The sequence below is a fragment of the Camponotus vicinus genome, unplaced genomic scaffold (assembly GCF_025532165.1).
Source record: "Camponotus vicinus isolate PSW18456_S1 unplaced genomic scaffold, iyCamVici1.0 SCAF_12, whole genome shotgun sequence".
Classification (NCBI taxonomy): domain Eukaryota; kingdom Metazoa; phylum Arthropoda; class Insecta; order Hymenoptera; family Formicidae; genus Camponotus; species Camponotus vicinus.
In genome coordinates this window covers 17,713,740-17,739,113 of record NW_028141948.1, presented here as the reverse complement: position 1 = coordinate 17,739,113, position 25,374 = coordinate 17,713,740, and the positions used below count along the sequence as shown (strand labels likewise).

General features: G+C 38.6%; 1 protein-coding gene across 1 annotated transcript in view; it reads right to left on the bottom strand.

Annotated features, from left to right (window-relative positions):
* Rdx (BTB/POZ and MATH domain-containing protein rdx) overlaps positions 1–25,238 on the bottom strand; it is a 69,693-nt gene extending 44,455 nt beyond the window's left edge. The window contains exons 1-2 of the mRNA XM_083085193.1: positions 24,355–25,238; positions 24,034–24,092 (exon numbers count right to left, since the gene is read on the bottom strand). The gene's annotated coding sequence lies outside the window, so the exon portion shown is untranslated. The remainder of the gene's footprint in view (positions 1–24,033; positions 24,093–24,354) is intronic.
* Between the last annotated feature and the right edge of the window lie 136 nt (positions 25,239–25,374).

Sequence of the window (25,374 nt, the reverse complement as noted above, 5' to 3'; positions counted from 1 at the left end):
AAACGAGATGGGGTACGTTTCTTCACCCTTGTATTGACGGAACAGAACGAGCAGCGAGGGCGAAAATCCAGAGGGCTCGAAGGGTTCCCTATCGTTGGGCATCCGAAAGAATCGAAACGCGTCTCGGAGGGGCCGAGAAACCGAGGGGTCCTACACACCCGCCCTCCGACGAGACTCTCGTTTCCACTCGATTCATTGTCCAGGACGGCATATGGCGTTTGCTTTGTCCAGGAGAGAAAGCTTCTTCTCTTGCCAAGCCTCGGATAAAACGATAATGAAAATCGATTCCGAAGTCAACCATGCGAGAACGCGAACGCGCATACACAACGGGGGGCTTTAAAATTTGACCCCGCCACGTTTAAAACTCTCGAGTAATTTAATTTAAATAACATTCATATATATTCAAGATACAATGTACGCGCCAACCAGCGTCGCTTAATTTTACATTAATTCTTATAGCCTTTTCATCACGTATCTCTATAATATAAATAATATTAGCAATTTGCGCAACATTAATCCTTCATAAACGATCAAAAATGCTTTAATCTTTAAAACTTTCAAAAGCATGAATAAAACAACAAAATCGACAAGAAAGGAAGGCATTTCGAAAAAAAAAAAAAAAGTAATAGAGACGAGTACAATATAATACAACTCAGGTATTTTCTCACTCGAAATACAACTCCGATGTCTTCTCTCGTAGCTGTAGTTTCATGAATTACAAAGACAAAGCACAAACCTCAGAAAAGATTATCTCAGGTAGCTCCTGAACGTTTTTATCGAGGTCAGAAACAAGTCGCCCACACTTGTTGGAATGAATGAGTTTTCTAATATTCTCGACAGTCCGATTTCACGCGGAAGGGAGAAATTATGTGTGAGTGTGTGTGTGTATATTATAAAAAATTATATATATATATATATGCATGTATGTACGTGTGTGTGTGTGTATATATATATATATATATATATATATATATATATAGAAATTTTGCAGGAAGCAAAAGAGAAAAGAGAAGTCTTCTGTCGAGAGAGAGCGAGCAGAGAATGGATAGCGCGAGCGGCTTTTGCGCGCGGGCTTTCCAACACGGCGATATTTCTGGTGATAACTATGCCAGGGACTGCCGGGTAAGTAGCCACTATAATACAGCTCGGTTCGGAGTAAAAGTACATGAGTAACCTCGTAAGCGGGTTCACCGTGTCGCTTTCACTCCCCGTGCCGCAATATTATCCGCCGCTCGCGAGGACCAAGCGCGCCCAGCGAGCGCGAGCTCGACGTATCGTAAACGATTTTGCAGTCAACGTGCAAAATCAATGCGAACGCGTAATGTCATATGCGAGATGAAACGCGAATCTTGAATATAGTAAAAATATGCCTTTTAAAAATATTAAATTTTATCGAATCGAAATATATCAGAGATCTATAATCGGATATAGATATACGCGCGCGCAAGTTTTGTTCACGTTATTTTGGTTTGCCTAAAAGATTAATAAAAATAAATATTTTTACTTTATAGCTCAGGAACGAGAACAAAAATGATAAGAAACGATACGTTATGCAACACAGTGATATGTTCTAGCGCTACCACGCAGCTCCTTTTGATAATTTTTTTCTTCCTTTTCGTGTGTGTGTGTGTGTGTAAAGTATGAACGCACAAAGAAAATATTATAAAAATTAGAATATAGTTTTTGTAATCGTGAAACATGCAACATGTAAAAGGGAGAGAGAGAGAATCACGATATTTTTATTCGATAATATTATACACGTATCATATACAAAAGACTCTCTATTGTAATTATTCAAATACTTGGATGCATAGACAAACGTATAATTTGCAATTTTTACAGTAACAAATATTTATCTTAATATTATTATATATTGCAGCTTTACAATGTTGTAAAAGGAAATGTATTTTTCATATAATTTATTCGGTACACGTAAAACTATAAATTACTTTCCGTACATGTTCTTGAAAAATGAGATAAACATAAAGTTTATAAAGCATTTTTGAGACGCGAGAATTAATCCCCAAAAAAATCTTTAGAACAACTTAATCACTTAAGCACGTTGCGTTTATCAATCGAGAGCAGAAACTACAAGAGAAACTAAAACTCGCGAAACAACATGTATATATTTAATTAAAAACCTAACCGCTATGCGATCAACGGCGCGTAAACGACAATGAGTCCTACGCTATTCTCGCGCACTGGCAAGTTTCGGAAACGACGATAACGAGAAGCGAAACGACTTTGTTACGGGTGCATCGTGCGCGCCACGTATACTTGGGCACGGGCGCATTGAAATTGCGCCCACACGCGCATAACCATCAGCCGATCGAACACACGCGTAACGAACGGCGCGTGATTTCCGCGTGGTCGCATTCTCTTCTCTCGCGAGAAGGGAAACGGATGGAAGGAGAGGGAGGGGGAAGAGGTGGGCGGAAAAGGAGAAAGAAATAGACTGCGCCGATCCTCGGTCCATTAATCGCGGGGAGAAGGGGCTCCGCAAACACAGAATGAAATTCGCATTAATCATAATAATTATCGGATATACGCGCAATCCGCGGGCCAATATTGTCGTCCGCGATTAATGAGAACGTTTCATCGCATCGTTAAACGAATACGTGTCGCGCGCGTATATTCGCTGCATTATAACGTAAAATATTGATTCATAAATCGCGAGATCGCGCCTGGCGGTAACGAGAGATACCGCGTGGTGGATAATAATTGTTTACGCCACGGTATATTTATGTGTGTGACATGTCCGCGCGAATACTTCCCTCTTAAGAGCACCCACTCGAGACCCGCGTGTAAACACGCGAAAGTAACGCGAGATCTTCTGGAGCGTACAACTGTTGTCGTCAGATTTTCGACGCTGCTATACACAACCGCCGTAAAAAAGTTGAGTATTTCCATAGATAATGATATGGAGAGGAAAAGCATATATATATTTTACTAAATAAATATAATCATTGAATAAAATGTAAAAAAAAAGAGAATAAATGTTCCATTTGAGTAATGTAGAAAAAAGTTCCAAGTAGTGAATTGTCGAGAAATATAATAATTTCAGAGATAAATTTTGGCCTGAAAATTATATTTATTATTCGTGCTTATAATATATCCTTAATTGGTGTTTGATCGAAAAAATTCGAGCGTTAAATTAGAACGCCATTAAATAAGAAATCGCGCGATTCGATCATCAACCTTGACCTACGATCATGTCGATACACGTAGGAAACTACCGCGCGGTAACGAAATTGGGTTGCGTTGCGAGTAGCGAAGCTTTTTGCACGAGTCTCTTTTTCCTCCTCCTCCTCCTCCTCCTCCTTCTCCTTCTCCTTCTCCTCCTCCTTTTCTCCCTTCTCGTTCTCCTTTGCCGTCTCTCTGAGAAGGTGCGATACGGCATTCGTAAGGAGAACGGAAAGCAAAGCGGAGCATCATGTTTATGTAGGTAGGCAGGTAGGTTGCACGACGACGTCTTTGAGGGATCTCGCAAACTCGCCTCGATAATTTACACGAAACGCTCGACAAAGAACGTGAGCGAAAAATTCACAAATTAAATTACGAATTTATTCAAAACAAAATATAAAAAATCCAAGTAAAATATAATAATTCTGACATATTTAAAAAATTTTAAGAGAGCATGTATATAAAAAATATATGTAATAAGATAGAATCTCTTTTTATTTCTCTCTCTCTCTCTCATGACATTTACTTCAACAGATATTTAATTTTCAAAATATTTAAACAAATGTGCAATAAGCAGTAAAAAATGTCTCGAGACATTGTAAGTTTTCGCTAATCAGAATTTCACTTCAAATTCGATAAGAATATCATCTTTATGTACCTTTTTATATAGTACGGATACACAACAGGCATCTTTCGCGAATTTGTCTTCATAGATTCTGGGTTTCAAAGTATTGATGTTTATTCCAAGCGCGTGCATAAATCGTATGTGTTCGCGGTGCGACATCCGAGATACGATGGTACCGGAGATACGAGAGGGTTATGCTCCCACTTACGACACGACCGGCGCGGTTAGCCTAGATTACAGACACACGCCTTCTCTCGCGCGTATGGGGAAATTATAATATTGTTGAACGACGCGAGAAAAAGAGAGAGAGAGAGAGAGAGAGAGAGAGAGAGAGAGAAACGCGGCGTGTCGTGTCCGGTGGGTACGTAACATTAACAATAAGACATTACTATGCGTCATCGTGATCCTCTATGATCTCGCGTCTAGCGTCGATACTTTGCGCATGATTAATCATATGAGAGAAGAAGCAGAGAAAAGACTTGGAAAACCCGTTATTATAAAATAATGACGATTTAAAGTCAGAGATAGAGTAACAAAAATCATTTTTTATGCAAAAAATGTGTTTTTTCATTGAAAAAAAATAAAATTAGTTTCTTTCATAATTTCTTTAAAAATAATATTTTTCTTCATATTTCTTGTTGGCATAATAAAAAAAAATGTTAAAGTTATTATGTTTTTAAACTTTATCTCTTTTCAAAAGTATTAAAATTGCTTTCAAAGAAATAAAGTAAAAAAATTAAAGGATTAATTTTTTTAAATTTAAACAAAATTCATTTATATTCGTGATTAGATGAAGGAAGTCAATTATAAGAGATTTTGATACTCTTTAATGATAATAAATATGTTAAAAATGGATATAATGAATGTGTGTGTAAAGGAAAAACTAAACTTTGAAAAAGAAACTGAGGCTTATTTTTTCACAAAAAACCATATTTTATAATAAAAAGTTGAAGCATTCAGTAAAATTAAATATATTCTTCAATTTATCTGTGAAAATCTTTTTACATACATTTCTTTAAGAAAAACGAAATTATAACTAAAAAAGATACCTTCTCTTTTCTTTAGTCGAAAAATTTATCATTAAAATACTAAGGATAGAATTAAAAAATAAGGGAGAGAAATTATATCGACATCAGAGTTTCTGCATTGAATTTATGATTGTAATCAATGCTCTCGGATGGCTTAACACAGAAATCGGCCAAACATTAATCGCTACTAGCTCCAATTCGCGGTTTCCACGATGTGTCCAATTCGCATAGGTGAATACTTTATTCTGTGGCCCTCCCTTTTGTACGTAACCTACACAGCCTCTGTCTGTTGTGTTAACGTGACCTCGTCGCGTTGTCGCGTGATTGAATAGGTCCGTCAATGGCTCGCTTCATTGAATTAAATAGGCCAGTCGTGCACGTGGATAATTATTCCTGTGAGAAAACGATTAGAAGCGCTCTTCTTCACAGAGAGAGACTCGCTTTTGTCGCGACTTATATACTCTGGGCCCAAAGATTAATCTCAATAAATATGTCGTTAATATCCATTAAACGTAATATTATTTCAAATTATCCACGTTGTATTACGAGATTACGACGTAAAGCATATTGTAATGTTCCACAATGCTCTAGGGCAAATTAGAAAATATCCGCTTCATTAGTTAACGATTAGATCGAGTGTATTACGTGAATTGAAAGTACCGATTTTCATTTATAATATACAGGGTGCAGGCAGATACTCTTACGCAGCGCTCCGAATTGCAAGTAGAACGTACTTGCGACTCGAAGCCGCGATAAGTGGACCGAGACCGAGTCCCGTCTCGTCACAACGAGCCTTTTGTGTTGTACGCGCGTTGGCTAGAGCATCGCGAGAGTTTTTAAAGTTAATCGTTCACGGTCGTAAGTATATATGTAACTTAAGAATATGTAAGCCCTTCTCACATATATCCATTATTATACCAGTTATAATTCATAAAACATTTCAAGTTTTGTTTTAATATATTGACGCCTTATATATATATATATATATATAAAAAGTGTTTATTAAAAATAAATTATTAATAATGTAGGGCGTCTTTTAAATCTTTACATTTACATTTCAAAAAGTAAACAAGTTATTCCTTAAATGATTTGATGAAAGACTGGTTTTTAGTTTTGAAGGATTGAAAAATTCTACTTGTACATTATCAATGTATAAATAGTTATTGAGATTGGATTTTTCATCAGTTGCAAAAAAATTTAATTTTTTTTGTCGAACACCCTGTTTCTCTGAAATTAAGTCGTTTATGACAAAGGTTTATATTATATAATCTCTTCTTAGATAAAATCATCCGAGAAATTACTTTTTTAATTTTCGGAAAATACTTAAGGGTCACCCCATGTAATTGCAATATAAATACAGAAAGTTTCTCTAAGATATTTATATATATATAATATATAAACGAGAATTTCTCTCTTGTAGATATGAAAAAGATGCATTAAAAACAAGACGTTGCTCTCTTTTCATGGAAGGTTAAAGTTGCTGAAACGCTTATTAATGGCTCCTCGACTTCGATTTCGGTTGGCGATACTCGGTTACTATTACGTTAACAACTACTTTCGTAATGAAGCACCGAGGTTAAACGAGATAGAGGCTCTGGGAAAGCGACGGACACATGTAAGACTTTTGTATGTTTGTAAATGTATTCAGGGCCGAGAGCTGAAAAATGAATTATTCGTTTGACCGAGGCGAGAGTGTATCCCTCGAACGAAATTATTTCGCCACCACGTCCCTTTAAAAATTATCGCTTTCCATAGAAAAAAAAACCGGACATGTACAGTCTCGATTACTTAAACTCGAATAAATCTTGTAAGGCTAAAATCCATGAGAGTATCAAAGGACAAGGAAGGCTAATCCCGCGCGCATACAGCGACTGAGAAATATCAAAAGTTTCGAAAGAGCGAAAGGACCCGAAGCTGTCGGGCAAAGTGGTGAAATCCGAGTATACTTACGCGAAGGTGACCTAAAAGTGAAACCGTTTGTACGCCTTGCCCATCGTGAAGAGAGAAAGAGAGAGAGGGAGGGGGGGAGAGGAGGGAAAAGAGAGAGAGAGAGAGAGAAATGCACGTTCTTACACGCTAGAGAAAAGTTCCTTTAGCAAGCGTCAACGTCACTCGCAATTTCATTTATCTTTGATGGACAAATATTCTCCTCATTTAAATACGAATAATCGATTGATAATCGCCCATCCGAATGCGGGCGAGTTATCACCCCGGCGGGGTGTGGCTGTACATGACTTTCGCGTTCCGTTTCTCTCTCGCGTTCGTTTAATCTCTCAATTTCCCGCGGAAATCTCGGAATCGACTGGCCGCAATCGCGTACTCGCGCGCACTCGTACTCATACACGTTGGAAACCAGTGCGGCGGTGAATCGAGAAAACATTCTAATTTCGCCTAGTTCACTCGGCTGGTTAGTTACGGTCGCCTACTTGTTGGAACGGCAACCGCGATTAACCTAAACTACGTTGGCGATATACGTATAGAATTACACCCTAGATTGACTTTCTAAGCGCGCTCCTCCCGAATCCGACCTAATGCCATTTCACATAGAAAATAAGATAAATTGTGCCAATATAGTCTCGAAAATGCAGACCGGCTACCGAAAGGATCGAGCGGAGTAAATATAATCGTCGTTGAGTAGAGTTGGCAAAAATACCGAGGCATCGATATAAGCTCGAGTTGCAAACGAATAAATAGACGACAACTTATTCCTTAAAATTCAGCAAAATTTAAGCTCTAATGATGCAAAGATACTCAACGTTGAAGATTGCGAGTCGCTGCGCGATTTTTCTTCAAACGAAACCGACTTTTGCGACGCACGGCGATGGTGTAACGAGGTTACAGGACAGGAAATTGCTTATCTGTCGACAGGGAGACCGACAGAAAAATGGATGCAGTTTGATAATGAAAGGAATCACTATCGGAGAGAACTCGGCCGAGTATCGCGCCGAGTACCTTTTACCAAGAAACGATATAGTATCATAGCAGCGTTCGTCCGCAGCGAGTTTCTAAGGAGACAGTCACCAACAATCGCCAAGTTAATCGCAAGTCCTTGACATATCGAAGTAGGAACCCGTATCAGAATGCACGCCTCTTCGAATATCGGGAAGCTCGGCTCGAAACGGGCGACTTGATCGAAGCGTTCATTCTTCCTTCACCCGATATTTCCATCGCGTTTGCTATTCATGGGAATATTCGCAAGCTGTTCCGCTGGAAATCATCTGGACTAACGCGGTAAAGAAATCTCATTTTGCACGTCCTTGGGGAATAATTCACTTCATGAATAAATATCGCTCATCGATCACGAGGAGTCATTCGCGCGTCTAGTTTTATATACTTTTTAACATCTTTATCTGTATTATTTTATGCACAGCTATTTTTCTTATAAAATAGAAAACAATGAAAAATGAGGAATCGACTCTACATAATCTGGTTAGAATGTTGACAAAATATTTTAACAGCTTTATAAAATTTTTAATATACTAAAGAGGTGTACAAGAAGATCAGAGGTACGTAAAGGTAAATTTTACAGCTTGCATATTACAGAGAGAAAATGGTAGCATGCATCGCGCGTCTATAGTGGCGTGACTCAAATTTAACGATCGAGTCGACCGAGGGTTAAATGTTTAAATTTTCGAGGCTTGCAAAGGGAGAAAGTGAAGAGGACGATACGCAAACGCGTATGCTCGAAGAGGGAGGAGGCATGTGAGATGAAGGAGCAAAGAAAGACGAAACGGTGAGAGAGAGACGGTGAGGTCGATTCGGTTCGACGGTGATGGCGATGGTAATGATGACGGCGACGCGTAATGCCGGGCAGGGTGGAGAACATGAAACGCGCGTGTGATGTGTATGAACAAACGGTGGAGGAGGCAGGCAGGCAGACGCGTGCCACTTAGCTCAGCGTGAAACGCGGTCACAGCCTCGGCACGTCCAGCTCGGCTTCTACCGAAACCGCAGTCGGTGCTTCCAAGACCTTTTTTCGGATCTTTCGAGAGCGACCGAGCCCTCTCTCGGAGACTCGCGTCTCTTTGTATAAAATAAAAATTCCTGTTAATTTTAAATCTGCCCGGTAAAACGACATTGAGCGTTCGAGATTGATCGTCGCTCCGAAAAGTTACGAGCAAACTGTTCAATATTAAACGTGTAGTCTCTTCAGGGAAGGAGCGAGGGGATGTACCCATGTGAGTCGAAAAGGGAGATGCGCTTCGCGATGCGTCGCGTAGGTAGAAGCCACGGGCAAACGGGAGAAGGTCTCTTATGCCGCGTTACGGGCCGGCGAGACGATGGCTTGCCCCCGAAACCCTCATACCTCGATGCGCCGCCAGAGATATCTCCTTTTCCGCGGTTTTCTCTAATTGAACTAGTTTTCGAATTCACGGTCGGCTTTTCGAGACGCGTACTCGTGACGGCACGGTAACCTCCCGGGCCGCGCGCGATCGGTCCTCTCCCCTCTATTCCGACAATTTTCTCGAATTAATCGAAAGAGCGGTCTCTTAACAAACGAATCACGCTACAAACATACATCGCAATTCGCGCGTAAACTAATTCCAGTTCGGTAACTCTTGCACACTCTCCTCTTCTCCAATTTATCGAAAGAACCGATTGACTCGGGCCATCTTGGACTAGTAATTTTTTATGCTCAATGTGAGAAATGTATTCTCGCTAATTGGAGCGTTGTGATTTTTCGCGACGTCGAAGCGGCGAAAGTGTTTGTCGAAGTGAAAGCACGGACCAAAGCGTCGTCTCTCTAAATGGAATATATGGTGAAACAGAAATGCCACGACGATACGGGAGAATCGTACAGCATATGTCTCCCTCGACAGAAGAGAGATTTTACGATTCCCTGCGAGTATGCGTCGACTAATGTCGATGTAATACGACACATCCCATAATACATAACGTCTAACGTTGCCGGGAATTGACTTTCTCGCGTCCAAGGCTGAATGCAGTCTCACGATTGAAAATAATAATTGTGATATAATTGATAATCTAATCGAAAAGCATCGATGATATCTTTTTGAGATATCAAATTTTAAATATAAATACCTTTGGTACTTGGTTACGTGTAGCTGTTTTTATTATATTTTAATCAGTCTTTCTCTCACTCTCTCTCATTTTATATATTATACATTTATATGTTTACGCGTTGTTTTAACCCTATTAAATTTGGACGAATCTTTAATTTTTGAAAATATTACTTTTGGAATAACAATGATATTGAATTATTTTTCGACATCGAAAAGTGGAACATTGTCGGTATATCCTTTCGAGATATCGATGCCATATTCAACAAATCGATTCTTAGCCTCGATGTAGCAACCCTTGCCTCGACCCGCGCTCGATCACGGAGGGGAATCGTGTTTCGCGATCGCCCGCCCTCTCTCTCTCTCTCTCTCTCTCATTCTCAGTTTCATGTATCTTCTCAAAGACGAGACGGCAATGTCCTACATTTATGACGCGTGGCTCCCACCGTGCAGCCTGCCCCTCTTTTCCATCAGTTTCTGGTCCTGGTTATATTTAGTCGATATTTCCCACCGAAGCCGGTCAAAGCTGATTATTGCGCCAATTCGAAGCGCGAACAAGAAATCTCGCGATCGCGCTCGTTCCAAAATCTATGGCCGATCACGTATAATACTAACGATTATTTAATAGCAATTTAAATACAATCTGACTAAAGAATGTCAATGAGAGACACGATAATAGAGTGAGATTAATCTTTCACGATCTCTCTGGCAGCTGAATATTGTCATTTCTAAAATACCTTTCATGAAGCCGACTTTGTTCCGTGTGAATCAACCACGGAATATGATTCATGTGAGAAAAATATGCCTTTAGTAATGTCCTTAATGTGATACTGTTAGATGTAACAGTAGGACCACTTTATCACTTTGTCTAAAATCTTTGTAAGACATCGTTCGAAAACTGTGGCCCGCTTTCTGAATAAGTCTGAGCCCGCTAGTCTGAATAAAGAAAAATTCAGATTTTATCTGGCGAAGGGGATCGACAGGCTTCTTCATGAATATACATGTTCCAATTTACGCAACTATGTTGAAAATCATGGATATGATGGAAGTAACAGTTTGCTACACTTCCATTATCATGAGGGAAACATTGCTTATCGTTTCCATTACTTAAATATATTACATTAATCAAGTGTATATATATGTAATATTACGTTTAATCTATTAAATATATTACATTATTATCTCTGAATGTACATGGCACAATTCCAGATAGCGGATAAGACTCTTAAGTAAGAGCATTCTATTACTCGAGTAATTAATTTCCATCGTTGTCGCGCGCGTGCGTTACTCTCATTTAATCAACTACCGGTTATTTACTTAATTAAAATCCAAAAAGTATATACTAAAGAATTGTATAATATACTCGCATATGCATATATAACCGAGAGAAAACTCTACAATAATACAGTTAAAGCTACACCGTAGCAATGATTCTGTAGCAATTTTCATATAGTAGAGCGGCTCGCGATGATCATCATTTGTTATAATTTCCCGATTGCACGGAATCTGTGCCGCGTATTAGATACATAAACCAACGCGGACCGTCCAAAAATTGCGACCGAGAATGATATCGGGGAGGAAACGAGAAGAAGGGAGCCGGCGAATAAAGGCAGAGAGGCGCGAGGCGAGGTATGGGCAGGTTAAAGTAGGTAAATAGCCTGCCGGTGACCCGTCACCTGCGTTCTCGTTCTATAGAGAGCAATGTCTTTTCTCTCTCTCTCCCTCTTACATACATTAGTGGGAGGAAAACGATGGCGCGCCGCTCGGAAGATAGTCTCCCCTTCCCTCTCGCTCCTATACTTGATAAACGAATCAACGGGTGTTCCATCGCCGCCGTTCCCGTTCCCGTTCCCGTTCCCGTTCCGACAGGAACCCGCGATCGAGCAACGACGGCCGCCCATTATCGCGACAATGATTCTAGACGAGGAAGGGAGCGTCTACGCGCACAGATTGACCCCGTCCATCGCGTGGAGTCCGTCGTTTCTCACTCGCTCACGTTTCGCTCCAATGATACAGAGTCATCGAATCGTCGTAACTCGAAAAAGTGTAACGCCGCCGTCATTAAGTGGAATGCGGGAATTGTACGTAATCAATGACGATTACGATGTATGTGATCTTAATTTTTCACTTAATTAACATAATGGAATTAATAACGCGAAGGCAAATTGGACTCGAAGAATTTAAATGGATAGCATTTACTTGATTTAAACTTATCGCAAAATTTAATTTATGAAAAGAAGACAAACGCTTCTCCCTCTTTTATCAAGTTTCCATTGAGAAAAAGTCAACTTTGCATCTGTCACGCATCTATGATAAGCAAAGGGAAAGTCTGGTTGGTCAAGGACAACCCACATAATTAAGCGTAGTTACACCATCCGTACAAGTCACGTCGTAACACTCGGTAGGACATAAAAATAGATTAAAACTTGTGAGACATATCTTGCGGGCGAGAGAGAGAGAGAGAGACGAGAAGCGGCGATCATTGTTAACCGGCTTCTGCCGGCGATAAAACGCGCTTTTTTATCTCATCTACGCGAACGCGCAACGTTTTGCACTCCCGCGCCGATCGTCGCGATATATCGCATCGTCGTGAAATCACGCGTACGCAACGCACGCGTCGCACGCATTAATTTTACGTAACGTTACACGCGCGAGATCTCGTCGAGCGACAGCCCAAAGGTCGTCGGGATCGTCAAACAGGGACGTCTGGGTCGCTCGATAATGCTCGCGCCATGGAGATCGCGGGCGCGTTATAGGTAGGTAGGTTAACAGATTAACAGTTTCTATATATCTCGAGGGCAGTTTAACAACGGAACCAGGCCAGCGGAGCGTCGATTCCGCCGTCGTTCTCTCTCGCGGTCGAAAAATTAACCGACGCTTGAGATAAGAACACGTTTCGCAACAAGATTACGCGACTTCTCGGCAAAAGAGTGAATTAAAAGTCGCGCCTCGGACAATTTTGTCCGACATTAAAATGACTCGCGCGACGATTTATAAATAAAATTTCCGATAAATAAATCCGCTTGGAATGTGAATCCGTCGATTTAAATCCTCGCAATTTCTTTGAGAAACCTCTCGTCGAAACATCTATAAATTTACGTACGACTCTGTTCCGTTATATGTATTTACGGGTATATAAATAATCGCATGTTGTAATTGTATGCGAAAACGATGCAAACTCACGCTGTGACAAAAAAGATTGCGACACAAGATGACACAATCGATGAGATCGCGTTGACGTTGTTGCTCTCTTTCGACCTTGGACTTTACAAGTGAAAATTCGTTAAAGTCACAAAAGAGCGCAGTCTCATTAATAAAAGCAATCTATTATTCCAAGGACGGGATGTAATAATAACGTTGACGGTCCGCGGGATTTGCCGCGGTTCACGGACTACCGCGTTTGCCTCGGACTCGGAAGCGATCGAAGCCACGCCGAGCCTGAATGCGAAACGTCGCATTATTCAAATCGGCAAACTGTTAGAGGGGGGACGTCATCGCGCGTGACCTTATATTCATGATTGACGGGCGATTCTTGCGAGACGAACGAGATTGACATCTCGGTGTCGCGCGCAAACTGGAATTCCTAGAGTAGCGAAATAAAATGTGCGTGGCTTAGGTCAGGGACGATCGCCGGTGCCAACCGTATGCGTGCGCGTGCGTGTGCGTGTGCGTAAACATGTATGAGAGAACTTTCGTACGCGCAACGTCAACATTTCTAGCAACGTTGACGATCGTTAATGAGAAAAAAAAATTGCCTTTACAAGGTAATTCTGAAAAATGTTAAAATTCGCAAAGGACGAATTCTTTTTTACGCCAATGCAAACGAGCGTAATTTTCTCGGAGGATAATCTTGACGGAAATGTTGGATTACGCCAAGGGAGATTAGGTTGACTGTGCAACCGCATTTTATTCGAGGAATTTTATCACGGCACACGTGTACATAATACGTGAACATTTCTGCAATGTGTGTCGTAATCTATTTGCGGAGAACATTTCTTAGGTCATTTTTTATATTGCGAAAGTGACATACATCGGATGTTGAATTTGTTAAAACACGCGTATCAATTTTCACGCGCGTGTTTTTATCCATCGAAATAAATTCAACACAGTAATATTCAACTAATTAAACTAAGTAAATACATATTCTTGCAAACGTGAGTCGACATAATAAATGTATAATTAATTAATTAATAGTAGGAAATTTACAAATTGTTCAATACACTTAAATTTGGATTATTAATTCAAATAATTTAAGTCATTTGAGAGTAATTTTCAGATTTAAATTTGCAATTTATAGTTTTTTGAAATTTTATAAATAATCGAAAAAAAAAGATATATATATATATTATTGGAGGAAAAAAGTGTACATCTCTGATATAAAATAAAAATCTTTAATCGATTCGTCCCCGGAGATTGCTTAGCACATGTCTGGTCGACCGAAGCGCGAGTAGCTGATAAATAGCGGAGGCCACATCGTTATCTCTCGTCGACTCGGTTACAAGGGAACGGAAGGCGAAACTGAAAGGAGATGCGATAAAGTATATCCAGAAGATGGGGAAGAGAGGGGCGAGAGAGGAGGGAGGAGGGATAATCCTCGTATCCAGGTAACGTGAGCGATCGATAGGACGACGTGTGGGTGCGTTTACGTGTAACGAGGAAGCGCGTCTCGTAAACGGACGGCGGGTGCAAGTGGAGTAGGTTACATAGATAAATCGTTATACATACATGCATGCACACAACATACATGTATACTCGTATATTCTCGCGTACGTAATTCGCCCGGCGAATGGTCATGTGGGGCCTCGACCGGTCCTCGCGATACATCCTTTCTACGGATTATGGATACGCGCCACGGACGCGAGATATCTGAGCCGCTCAAAGATAGTAATCTGAATCGATATACGTAATCTAGATGGATGGCTATAATAAACAGCTCTTTAACGATGATCTACTTAGATCTGCGTATATTAATAAAAAGTTAAGGCGCCCGAAAATTTTATACCTTTAAAAGTTTCGATGAAAATCTATCGCGCTAGGAACAGGAACATTATGCCTACTTTGTTATTATTATCTATAATAATTATATTTTTAATTTACATTTTAAACGTTTCTCCTTCTTTATTTTACATCGCTATCTCGAGATGAAATTTTGCGCTCTGTGCGATAATTTAGATGTTCTATTATATATGAGCAGCTGTTGGAACGCGCTATCTAACGTACTGATTGCACTACGGCAAACGTTTTGATCCCCTGGAGAAATAGTTTGCGCGATAAAGCGTGCGAATCGCCAATTGCAAAACGCTGCAACGATCTAATGTCTTACGAATAGCTTCGCTCACATCGAACGCAATTTTGATTCAGTCATGCGTCATACATAACAAAAGATGATTTGAAATATATATTTAAGTTTTTAAAACTTTATTATAAAAAATGTAAAAGGTGAGAATGTAGATTGAGATATGTATAATTCTCCATTAAATTCCTCGATCAAAGTTATCTCAATCGAGTGCATATTTTCTGTACGAGTTGCATATTTTCTGTACAACTTATCGGATTTCATCATCATCATCATCGCTATATATAGCTTTTAATTCGCGCACTTAATTTTTAATCGATAACGTGAAATCACGCTATCATTATTGAATCAAATATGCAAAAAACGTAGAACGCATAATTCTAAATATGTATCATTCTTTGAAATTTTAACGAGCTAATAAAACAACAATAATTGTCTATACTCGGGTATTAAACTATAAAGATTATATGAGATTACTAGTCGTTGTGATTTAACAAGTATGACGAAGAAGACGAAGAAGACGATGGGGTCGTAACGATCGCGCTTGTAATTACGTTACACGAGCAGCTCGACTCGAGTTCCTAATTAAGGGTTAAAGACGGGACGAGGATGCGCATGTCGGCACTGTCCAAATTATCGGCCGTTAAATAAATCCTAGACGGAAGCAGATCGGGGAGAAGAGAGGCCGGCTGCGCGCAAGTCGACCGAAACGAGGCTTCGGATATCAAACTGGCCTCAACGCCTCTCTGTTGATATTAGCATTTATTTATATCTCCTGACCTCAAATATGTGTAACGTGCCGGCCCCTCTTCGACGCTGACGCTGACGCCGACGCCGACGCCGACGCCGACGCCGACGACGGCGACGGCGACGGCACGCCTCCGTTTTCGAGGTTACGCCGCGCCGCGCCTCGCCTCGCCGTTCCGCCGCCCGCGAGAGAGCCCATCGTCGAATCCCCGTTGGTGGTGTAACGCACAGTGACTTCTTTGTGACGTCACTCGTGCCTGGCGAGGGCGGTCGGTTCATTACCACCCATGTGTAGCGACGATTACAATCGCTCACGCGCGAGGCATCGACCACGCATTCCCGGTCCCAAATTTTACGGAACATTGCTATTTATCATCCAACGGATGTTTAATATAGATATATTTTTTACCTCTATATTATTATTCCTAAACTTTCGCGAATATATCGAGTAGCAAGATTTTCATTTAAACAATAATACACGCACACACTTTATATTTATTTTTTATTATTTATTCACGGCTATAAACATATTGTTTTCTCAAAATAGCTACTAATAATATACACGTTTCCTCTTTGGCTATAAAGGCAATACATAGTGAATTTAAATTATGATTGTTTGAAACTTGAAAAAAAATTGAATTTGAATGGGTTAAAAGAATAGAATAAAACATATCAAGAATGGAAAATAAAAAATATTTAAAAAATTAAAATATGAAAGTTAAATATTTATGTAAGAAGACCCACAGAGGAGACATAATATTTCTAAAATTTTTTTCTAAAATTTGAAAACGGAAAAAATATTTGCGACTTTCGAAATCATCGAAATTTTGTCGATTCGCGGTGATCTCGCCATCTCAAAAGTGGGGACGATGCAATTTTTGATCCAAATATTTAAAGCGCGTTACACGCGACGTGCGCGAGCAAACGCGAACCGGAACCGTACAATAATTCCGGAACAAGGCGCGTAAAATACAGTTGTACGATATAACGCGTTTTAGCGATAAAATGAACTGTACATACACGCGTGACATGTTCGCGCATCTATGACGAGGACGGCGCGAGGCCGTAAAATTAAACGAGATTACGACTTGAGAGTAATTTTTTAAGTGATTAATTTTAACCCGTTAATCCTACAGTTAGTTTAGACGCGCAAAATCGTACAACCTTGGCCAAAAGTACGCGAAAGCGCTTTTAATAAATTACACGGCGAGTCAAAGTCCAGGGAGCTCGAAATGTCGTACGTTTTAGCGCGAGAGAGAATAATCATTCTTACGTAGGTAATTATTAATGAAACATTTTCGCATATCGAGATGTAAAATTGAGATAATTTATTAAGATTGATTTATCGCACATTTTCGATCGAAAGCTATTTCGCGTTTAACTTGACACGATTGACAAGGCTATAATAATTGAGTTATCGACGGAAAAAGATAAAACGACAAAGAGATAATGTTATGAGCGCGACGCGAGAAAATGGAGCCTCTCGCGACAGCTCGGTGAAACAACGACAGCTTACGGAGAACGAGAGATCGTAAAATGTAATCGACGCGAAAAGGGTTAAACGGCCAAGACGGACGAAAGAGGTGGAGGACTCGGCGCGTCGCGCCTGTCGTAATGGCCTGACTAACGCGCGAAGCTAAATATGCGTGGGGGATCCTTCGTAATGTGGACATCCTTGGCATAAGCGTAGAAAGCTAGAAAGCCTCGGCACCGTCTATGATAACCCAAATACGAGTAGAGTCGCGCTCAATTATCCGACTTTGTTTCGAGAGAAAATCTTCCTCTTTACATTTTTCAAATGTAAATTGCGCCGCGTTGTAAAATATATACCGGGAATTTGGATTCGTCTCGTTCATTTTACACTCATCGAATTGCTAAATCGCGTAAATTTGTTGAAATTCATTTTGTTTTTTTCCTTTTTATGAAAAAAAATCTCATTTTTTTGACACGGAAACGAATTTCTTAAGCAAACCTCTCTAGAATCAAAGCAACGTTCACGATCGTTCGCTCAACTTTGTTCTCGCTTTGTTCTTTATAACTTTATGTGCCTCGTGTTAAAAATAGCGAAAGATTCAAATCCATGAAACGATAAACGGAATTCTCGAGGTTTCGTGTTTCTCGCAGCAATATTTCCCACATTCGACTAAATTCTACGCGAGTCATCGAGCGTTACGTGAGAAAAATTTTGGCAATCGCGACGCGTCTCGCGATGCGTTAAAAGTTTTTGCCGGTCGATCGAAACGGTACGACACACGAATTAATCCGATATTAGAAAGTCAGTTTAGACCATTTTCAGACCGCGACGCCTGCAACGGCTCCGATGACAAAGATGAAGGCGATGAGAGAGTTTGCGCTCACTTTCCCTCGCGACGCGTACTTATCCTTTCTGGCGATCGCTAAAGGATACCATCACCGCGACGGCGAATTCGCTTTCGCGGATCCCGGATAAATACGATTTTACACCAAGTCAACAAGTATCAATGAGTCGAATAACGACGAAATCTTTCTCAGTCATAAATGATAAATAAGAATTTGAATATATAAACGAGTATAATATATAAGAGAGATTAACAGTCTTCATATTTTTCCTCTTGAATTTAGAACTCTAGGTGTAATTAATCGTAATGTCCGAAACGGTGGATTCAAGATGAATCAAAAACAATTAAATCATCGAAGAGATATGTATTTAAACTTTAATGATTACATTAATACGTGAAAAAATATTTCCATCTAAAATTTCCCTCAGACTCGCTAGATTTGTAAAAATTATAAACAATATAATAGCAGGCAATATTTAATAATATAAATGATTGGAGATTCGACATTCTGAAACCTGATATTCTTGTTTGGTAGAAATATTTTGCTCGACTTGCAGACAGGCAAAGTAAAATTGCACAGCCTACGCTAGTCCGAACGGATTTAATCATTCCGGTCGAGCGGGATCTATCCGCGAGCCGCACTAAAGCGATAATCGATTAAGCAGAGGTCGACGGAAATTGGCACAAGAGACCGACAGACAGGACGACGAAGGTAACAAATGACGAAACCAAGGACATCGGTCCTGCTATTATGTCGAAACTATCATTGAGGAATCAAACGTGTTAAATTATATGAAAAAAAATTATGCCCGACAAAATTTAGCAGGCTGGCATTAAAGCATTACGTAGCGATAAAACTCGCTTTTTATAATACGACAAGTTAATTAATTAATATGACATCGATATTGTTAAGTAATCTTGCAAATTAATAATCTCCGAGTTGTTTAGGCATAAATTTGCGCCTCCATTCGATATCGTAACTATCAAATATCAAATCAATTAATATATAATTTATATTTACTATTACTAAATTGCACACATATGTCGTAATAAAAATTATATTACATCTGTAAACATTTGCGTGCCACAAAAGTCTGCCCTTCGCAATTTCTGTGCGAGTTGCACGAATTTCGAATATACAATGTGTTTTCACAAAGCATCTTTTATATAGAGCTTTTCCTTAAGAAAACCTCTGCTTTTTCTAAACTAGATTTTCTCTTTGATAGGATTGAAACTTTTATTCTCCTATTTTTAAATAGAAATTTTATTTCAAAATAAGGTTTATTTAGAAATTGTGCAAAGATTCATATGCTTTCCATTTCCTTTTTTATTCAGACTAGAGAGTTTCGAATTTCTAGACATCGTCACAAATAAATTTTTATAAATCGGACAATTTCTAAATTAAACATTATTAATCATAAGTTTTTACCAACAATAAAAAAGAGAAATTTCTCTAAATTTCTCCAAGCAATTTTCAAAATGATAAAACTGTGTTGTATATCATTCTCTATCTTTCAAACATCCGGACAAAACACCCGATATATGCGCGCATCATACGTCGCGCGGAATAGGAAATGCGAGTGGTTTGCTGGTACACTGTCAAAGGCGGGGTTGGTCGCGTATATAAAGTAGATACACACGCACACACATAATCAAATTTACACACAAACGCGAAGTAACCCATTTCGGGGTGGTTCGCTAGAACCGGTTTCCTCTTCCTGCTCCGTTCTCGCTCCGTCCCGCTTCCCCCCTCTCTCCCTCTCTCTCTCTCTCTCTCTCTCTCTCTCGCGTGTACCCCGTACATTTTCAGAGTTCCTGTATCTCTGTGTGCCGTCGCTGAGTATTGAGCGGGGTGAATGCTCTTGCGCAATGCTCGTGCACGTACAGCAACCCCAACTCGACCTCGGACGGGCTCCTTCCTTCGTCTGGGACGATTACTACTCTCCCCGACCGCTACCCTCATGGCCCTCGGACGAGAGAGCTCGTTTCATTCGCGACTGATTAATCGAACGCCGATATTTGTCGTATTACATGCGAAATCGAATCGTTATCGTGCGAGCCTCGTATATTACCGTATATTACCGTTGCCGTGATTGTTAAAATCATATACCATTGTTGATAGTCAAACGCTAATTGCATTTTTCTATCTAACAGATTGTCAAAAGAATAATCTGAAATATAACATAATCAATTAATAATTTATTCTTCTAAAGTGCCCTTTGTAGAGATTGATCTATAAGGTTTGTGATGAATATTCAAGACAGAGACTTGTTAATAATTTTATGACGTGCTCCATATTTAAAAAAACATATGTGTATTCTTTAAATGATTCTTTAAATGTGCTTTCTGTATATATGTATATCACTCGACAGATAAAATTAAAAGAGGAATTTTGTTTTAAATGTGACGTTACAAATTGTAAATAATTTAAAATGTGAACCTTTTAATCGAATCTCGATTAATAATAGTTATTTTTATTTAGCAAACGATTTAAGAGAGTTACGCCCAAACGATAATGAAATTTGAGAAATTCTTGTTTACAAGAAAGCATACCTTTATGGATCTAGTCTTTTTTATCTTATTATTAGACATTATGTGATAATACTAATAAATACTTGTATAATTTTCAGTTATCCATTCGCCAAGTATCTATACATCAAAAAAAAGTCTAGTTATCCAATTTTCTAATTATCAACTCTCGCTTATATATTTTTTTCTTATATATATTTTTTTATTTACTTTGGTTTATTTAACATCTAACTCTTTCTAGATGAATGATCGATTGAAATATTTATGTGTTTTACCATGAGAAGTCGTCATAGCTAAAACTATTTGAGAGCTTTATACGAAGGAGAGATTCGGATAAAGCGCATACACGACGATGTCGATATCTAGCTTCTCGCTCGTTAATAGAGCCACCAATGACGCCACACGGCGGATATTAGATACAAGCAAAACTAGTTACACGAACGTTACTTCGCACGTGCACCATGTGTAGCGATCAAAGAGAAAAAGAGAGAGAGACAGAGGGAGAGAGGGAAAGAGAGAAACGACGATGAGCCTTGACGAGGGAATTGCTAACCGGTGATCAGCGCGGCGATCATGCTGGAAAAATGATTTCTCGGTCACGCAATGCGACACGTAACAAAGCCACAAAGTAGCTAGGACAAAAGTTCCATACATATGTGTATGTGTGTACGTGTATACGAGGTATCTCGTATTAATTTCATTTTTTTCAAATGACAAATATTTTAACGAATTTCAAATCGATCGATTAATATTTGATGGAGCATCACATGTGTCGAAATTTGTAAAACACTGCCAATATTAATAATCTTTCTCTTTCTTGGTAATTGAGATTCCAATAAAATTTCTATTAAAAGTAACATTTATTTAAAAATAATTGCGAAAGCATTTTTTGGATAAATGCTTTTTTATCATTTAGCTTTTCTCAATCCTGAAATCTCTATGTGCAAATTACTTTTCGAAAGTAAATTTAACAAGTTTCGCAAGTAGATTTTACATTAAATTTTCCTTAATTTTTCCATTATATTCATTAACAGTTAATTCGAAATTCACCAGAGAATGTATTATTTAGCGCGATTGAGACATCTTGACTAAAATAAGGTTGGGATTTATCGCTAATTAAGCGATATTGTGTGTATGTGTGTGTGTGTGTGTGTGAGACGGTTGTGTATATGTGATAAAAGAGGAGCCAAACCCTTTTCTCCGTGTCCCGACAGTCTCCTCTTCGACCTACGTATGGCCTCGATAATAATAATTATGAAACTTGGCCGCGATAGTGAAAGTATCGTCTCGTACAGGACGTTTCATAACCAGACGCGAACGAGCGACGTCGAAAATCGAGTTGTTCCCAAGCGAAAGCAAATCTCTCCCTCAAATCTCCTCGAAGGAAGATATCGAGCGATGGTTTTCTCGGGGAGAATCGTCTTTCGGAGAAATTAGTTTGTCTTGGTAAAAGTGAAATCGGTGAAACAGTTGACGCGACGTTAACAGAGTTAGATGGAGAAAGATAGGCGATCGATACATGAAAGTAAACATTTTCGCATGAATCCGAAATTATTATTAACAATACAAGCTTGATATTATCGGCTTTGAGAAAGAAAGTCTTCTTCTTTAAAAATCACAAGTGTAATAAATATATATAATAAAGATCAAATTATATATCGTATAAGTGTAAATAACCTTTTAATTTTTGCATGAATATTTTTAACATTACAATTTTTTTTATAATCTATCAAATCTTATAAGAAACTTTTCTTTATGATCTCTTGATAATATTTAGAAAAAAAATTTAAAATGGACGATTCAGAATGAAAATTTTTCAACGCCTACTTCGATTTGAATCTATTTATCGAATTATTTATTGAATTGACGAATGTGTGTGCGAAAATTATTTCCGCGTCATAGAGAAATTTTAATACAATTTGAGAGAAATCTCGTCTACGATATTAACGATCCTAAATTTGACATCACCCACACTGCGATTTGTACGCCAGACACATTCAGGACAATTTGCCAACTTTCACTCAACGAGAGAGAGAGAGAGAGAGAGAGGAGGGGGAGGGAGGAAAAAAGGGAAAGAGGAAGAAAAAGAGAGATAATAGGATATAATTCTAGTTAAAAATTGACGAAATTGCTCTATCGTACTATTATCATAGTACTATGAGATTAATGTCCAAAGTGAAAACTGGCTATTCTCCTTTTTAAGAGTTTTTATATCAAAAGTCATTATTCAAGATTGAAATATGATATTATTTTATGAAAAAATGTTTTTTCAATATTTATGAATAATTGTAAGCAAGAAAAGGCGAAAGTCAAAGAGAAAATATTTGCAATAAATAAAATAAAAATGTATAAAGGTCACAATATATTATATCGAGAAAATTTTGTCACAATTATGTGCTAAAATATTCAATGTTCTGCCATCTATTGGCATACGTTAGAAATTAATTTTCCAACAATGTGTAAATTTGTACAGCAGATAAGATACCACAGATTAATACGTGTTGTGAAATATTATATAACAAAATATAATATATTTATTACATATAATTTTATATAAAATCATTCTTTAAAAAAATGTATTCTTAGTTGTAGGGAAAAATCATTTTACTATTTCTCTGTCAAAGTATTTCTGTGAAAGTATAAATGTTCAATGTTTTTCTATCAAATACTACAGCAATAATAGTAATAATGGTAAAAACAATCACATCATATTGCGAGACATAAATAAATTTTGCAATATATTTGAGTAGAACACGTCTATAATATTATTTCGTGTTCTTTTTACAATGTAAAACTTCTATAATAAATATATTATTTCGTGTATACAAAATGTCAATCAAAAATACTTTGGAAATAATTTTGAAATTCCCTTGCTTCGTGTCACACATTAAAAATCATTAGATAAACAGAAAAACTATTTAAAAAATTACACTCTTGAAAAAGTTAAAATATTAAAATATTATTAATATAAAATATTATTAACAAAAATGTACTGCGTGTTACTAATTACACATAGCTGTACGCAGTTTCTTCAAATACAGTGTGTAACAATAATATCATTACATAAACAAAAAATTGGAGGTAAATACGTAAAATAGCAATGATAAATATACGTAGGATTATACAGAAAAAAATTTGATTTAACAATACAGACAACAAGGAACATTTAGAGTTATGCTTACTGCTCCACATCAGCAGCAATTGAATAATTTATATTCTACAATAATTTATTTGTATATTTCCTTTCTTTCAAAGAGTAAATGTAATAATAATTTAAATAACTCACATGCACATGCAGATGCAGATGATAACAAGTTAATGCAGCTACACCTGTCCAATCATGACCTGCAAAACGAATATATCTGTTTATATCGGTTTATATCGTTTAAATTATAAGAGTACATGTTCTTTTAAAATCAAAATTTAAATCTATATTTGAAATTGATACAAATGTACAGAAAGATGACAGAGAAAGACTAACATAACCACTCTCTCTGGATCTCCACTGATAATCTCGCGCGATACTTTTTTTATCGAATCAATCAATTTTTTTCACCTCACAATGTTTTCGCAGCAACGAAACAAGCTAAATGTAAAAGGTCGCTACCTTTTTTGTTCATAAATTCCAGAGATTCCGCATGATGACGCGAGACACCCACAGAGATTCTATGATTCGGCAACGGGATGAGAGGAGATACAGAATGTTTTTATAGAAACGTCTTTATGTAGAACGTCGAGCACACTTTGCGGATATTTTACATGGTATCATCACAATTTTCACGGAAAAAACGTACGCCGCTTCTTCACCACGATTGACTCGGCGGCGCCGATTTCTCTCACTCTTTCGCCACAACTCGCCGCAAACTCGAAAGTCAAGGTTGCGCGCGCGCGCGTCGCGCACGTGCGATTTATCGGAGTAAGGTCAGAACGGTCAGACGAGGGAGACCCTGCGTGTTATTTACAATATTGTCAATTGACGTGGCCCCGACTGGCGCGACAGCGCCTAGACCCTAGACAACTTATCGAAATAAATGTTCCTCCGCGAATATCACTCGCGTATGAATCACGTATGAATTTTACGACGCGACAACTGCACGCGCGTCTTCCGGACGAGCTAAAATTTCTCTTCTCTTTCGAGAAAAAAAAAAGAAACGCACCAAATTGGATCGCGTAACGACGAATCGACCGTTGGCGCCGATCGGCGATTTTCGAACTGATCGCGATTATCGAAGCCGCAATCGATGTAGCTTCGTACTGTTTCACATCGTGAGACAAATGATAACCTAATCTAACCTAATGTACCTACTGTCACTCGCACTCGCACTCGCTTTTGGTTTCATTCTGACATTTTCCGATAAAATCTGTCTTAAAGGCAACGTACAGAAACGATCTACGATTAATCACTATGAGCGACCGCATCATTGTGTATGCGGACTCGTCACTGATCTTTTTACGTAAAGATAAAAAGAGATCTTAATGTCGCGGGAAGGCGACGATTGGCGCCTTTGACTCGGTTAACCTTACGACGTTTCACAACGAACACCTAACGCCGCGTTCTCAATAGAGTCGTTCTTTTTCTATCTGCACCAAACGCACACTTTCTGCACTTGATATAAAATAAACATAC